The sequence below is a fragment of the Colobus angolensis genome, unplaced genomic scaffold, assembly GCF_000951035.1.
Source record: "Colobus angolensis palliatus isolate OR3802 unplaced genomic scaffold, Cang.pa_1.0 Scaffold14, whole genome shotgun sequence".
In the NCBI taxonomy this organism is placed as follows: domain Eukaryota; kingdom Metazoa; phylum Chordata; class Mammalia; order Primates; family Cercopithecidae; genus Colobus; species Colobus angolensis.
The window spans coordinates 5,462,209-5,465,995 of record NW_012114488.1 but is presented as its reverse complement, the minus strand read 5'-3'; positions in this window follow the sequence as shown (position 1 = coordinate 5,465,995).

Below are 3,787 nucleotides of genomic sequence, written 5' to 3'. Positions count from 1 at the left end.
AGCAATGATTTATCTCTGTTAACCACATTTTGCCATGTTAGTTTCCCAATTATTCTATTTGATTCTATTACTTATAATTAATCCCAGAAATCTTATTGACTCATGCTCTTCAAACAGGTTCACATCCTATATCCCTCTTTCCTTTTTTCTTCCAAATATTTCCAAACCTGAGTGCTATTTCTCTGGTTTCTGTTTAAGGAATTTAGCTTTAGCATGGGAATATGATATTATAGTCTAAAGTAGCGAGGCTGTTCAAATTCCTTCTGAAGTTACACTGCAACAGTCCTCACCTCACACCACCCAATCTATGTTCCAGTTGAGAATTTTAATAAGAGCCATCACCCATTTTATTAGCAGCAGGCCATGAGAAGGTGTTTTGGAGAAAAAATCTAGCATCCCTAAATCCAAATGCCTGGATCCTTTGGTTTCTTTATCAGCATACCAATTTTAGGAGTGTCAGAGAAATTAACTGCTTCAGTTCCACTGGGAATATGTGGTAGCCATTGGTTCTGTCCAGCAAGTATTTCCAGTTCTTCTCGGCACAAAGTAGGATTGCAATTCCTTGCTGTTCTCAAACTGAGTGTAACCATTCAATTTGCACTGATCAGTGAAATGTTGAGTGGAAGTTATATGTGTTAATTCTAAATGAAAACTTAAGATTCAATTCACGCTTCACTAACTCTGACTCAGCAACCTGCCAGTTCTAGAAAGCCTGGATGCCAAAGACAGGCTAACGTGAAAGAGTGAAGAGATGTGTTCCTTGAATGACAAAGGAACCTTTGTTGTATTGAGTCACTTACCTTAAAAGATTGTTCATTATTAGACTGCAATGGAGCCCCACCCAATTCATACAGAATTGGTGCCTGAAAGTGGGTTACTATGGAAACAACCTGATTTGAAAACTTATTTTGAAAACAAAAGACATATGGTTATTAGTTATACTCAGAAGTGAAACAATGAAAAGTAATTAGGAAATTAGGAATTCAATTTTGCATATCCTTAGGTGGTGTGGGTAAAGACTTCATCTATGTGGATGTTCTCATGCTAGCTGCATTGTTGAACATCAAGGTAAAATTAGAATACTGTGACAAAGCACAGGCCAAGAAAAAGGAAAGAAAATACTAATGCAAAGATCCTCTCAAGACTAGCCTGGGCAATATAGTGAGACCCTGTTTCTACAAAAAAAAAAAAGTTAGCTGTACGTGGTGGTGCACGCCTGTGGTCATAGCTACTCAGGGGGCCTGAGGTGGGAGGATCACTTGAGTCCAGGAAGTTGAGGCTGCAATGAGTCATGATCGTGTAACTCTACTCCAGCCTGGGTGATGGAGTGAGACCTGGTCTCAAAAGAAGGAAAAAAGATCCTTTTTTTATATGGTAATGATAAAACCTGAATAAGAATAAACACATATAAGACTGTCTGATTCCAACAAACAGAAAACCTCATGACCTTCTGAAGTATAGGCCTCTTTATTAATTTTGCCTGAGACAATGAAAGACTTTTCAATGCAGCCTACTTAGCTCTGTATCCGTTCAGAAGAGGTTTCTGTAATTGTTGTTTCTATGGCCGTTGTTTTGATTGATTTTTCAGAGGCAACGTAATTCTTAGCTTCTATTACTACTGTCTATCCTCATTTTATCTGATTCTCCCACATTACTTTCGTCTCTTTGCCTTCCTCTGCATTCTGAGACAATACCACAAGTCTGGGCTTTGTATCAATTCTTCGATTTTCTGCATAAGTCTTCTCCTTCACGTCTGTAACCCTCATTTTAATTTTGCATTTTACATTTCTTTTCCTCCTAAACTTCCTAACTTTACTGTCTTTTCAAGACAATATCCTGAAAGCCTTTTTTCCTTTTTTAAAGGGAAAGCAAATTTATTAGAGAAGTAAAGAAACAAAAGAATGGCTACTTCGTAGGCAGAGCAACTGAACGCCTGTAAAACCCATACTTACAATATGGAGATCGTTGCAGAGGTTTCTTTCAAGCAAATTAGAAGAAATTATCTAATTTCAGGGTGCTTTTATTTTATTTTTAATTTTATGTAAGGCATGTGTAAGTTAACAATTTATTTCACCATCCCTTTCAGGTTTTGGAGATTGTGGAAGTTCATGTTCAATGTGACTATTGATTGACTCTCAATTTTGATTCCTATTTTCTTGTGAATTTCTATATATTTCTGTACAGACTTCTTCACTTGTTGTGAGAAAAAAGAAGTGGAATAACCTGGATCACAGACCACAGTTTTCTCTTCAGATCACCAGAGAATCCTAATGCAATGACCAATGATCTCTTGTGAAATTATAATAATTATTGTTTACTACAGTCACAAGCATTAAGATTACTAAAAATAACGGCAGCAACGGCCCTCACCCCTGTTCCCAAATGAAAGGCACATTTAATTTTTTTACCAACAAAAATCACAAGGATATTATTTTTGAAAGACAGTAGTGTTTCAGATGTCAGGTGACAATTCTTCCGACTGTGCTATTATAAATGTGTTCATTTTCATGAAAATATGTGAACCATCTTACCAACATCAGTGGGTACAGCATATTTGCATGATGGAAATAACAGTTATGCAAACAGAAATTATATCTTTCAGTGTTTAAAAGTGATTTTGTGTTCAGAATTTTGGATAAAAAGAAATTTGACAATGTGCCCGATGTGTGGTGTTTTGAATATTCTTGCCATTAATGAGATAAATACCAGATAAATGTTAAAATGTGTCTTTAATCTTGAGGTCTTTATGATTAAGGGCAAAAGTAAGGAACATATGCTAAATATGTTGAACAGCTTTGACTCTTATTGAGTTAAAGAAATCTGGGTGAAAGATATGCTGGTAACTACTAGAGATACATATTTAAACATAAACATTCTCTCAAATAGAGAAAGATTACTAATTGTGAAAGTATGTATTTTTAACCCAATGCCAAAAATCGCCTGGGGTTTATTGCATTGCATTATCTTAAAGAACATCTTTAAATAGAACAGTACATTATTTTTTCTTGTAGAGTCACAAATGTTATCAACCTAAATAAAATGTTTTCAATAACTCTTGTAGGCAGCCTATGATAATTGCACATTACCACATTGGAATTTTCATTTCTAAATATATCACATAAAAGCAATCTATACAAAATAACTTACTAGGAAATCTTTCATACATGCAGTCCCCACAAACATATATACATATGTCTTCTACACGTTCATATGATGAGTTAAATAATTCTGTGAATTAAATAAGTTTTAAACTAAGTAAGTTTCAGTTGGATTTGTTCTTTTGAGATGAAAATGATAAAAGTGATGTAGAGAGATTTAAAATGCTAAATATATTAATCTCAATGGTATCACATCCTATAGTCAATTGTTGGGTGCCTGTCTTAGCACAAAATTTTGTCCTTTATAGAAAGATGTTAGGAACCTTTAAAAATGACTTTCCATTTTATTATTGTATTGTCTTCTGGAAGGAATTAATAGGATGGTGAGGTTGGAGACAGTTTAAGGAGGGAAAAGTAGCTTTTCTTGGCAGAGGCCCTCAGTGCTGTGATTCTAAACATCTTGAAGAAAGAGCCTTCAGCCTCAAGTGTTTTATTTTAGGTTCTTCCATAGAGGGTCTATGGAACTTTTCCAGTCCTGTTCGTGAATTTTGAAAATCAGTTTCCTTAGAGGCCTTTCTTAAAGATAACTGATGATTTCATGGAAAAGATAGTTCTTTAACTCTTTAAGAAATTAGCAGAGTATTAGTAGTAGTAGTTTTTTAAAGAGTGCTTGTGCTTTGAATGAGAGC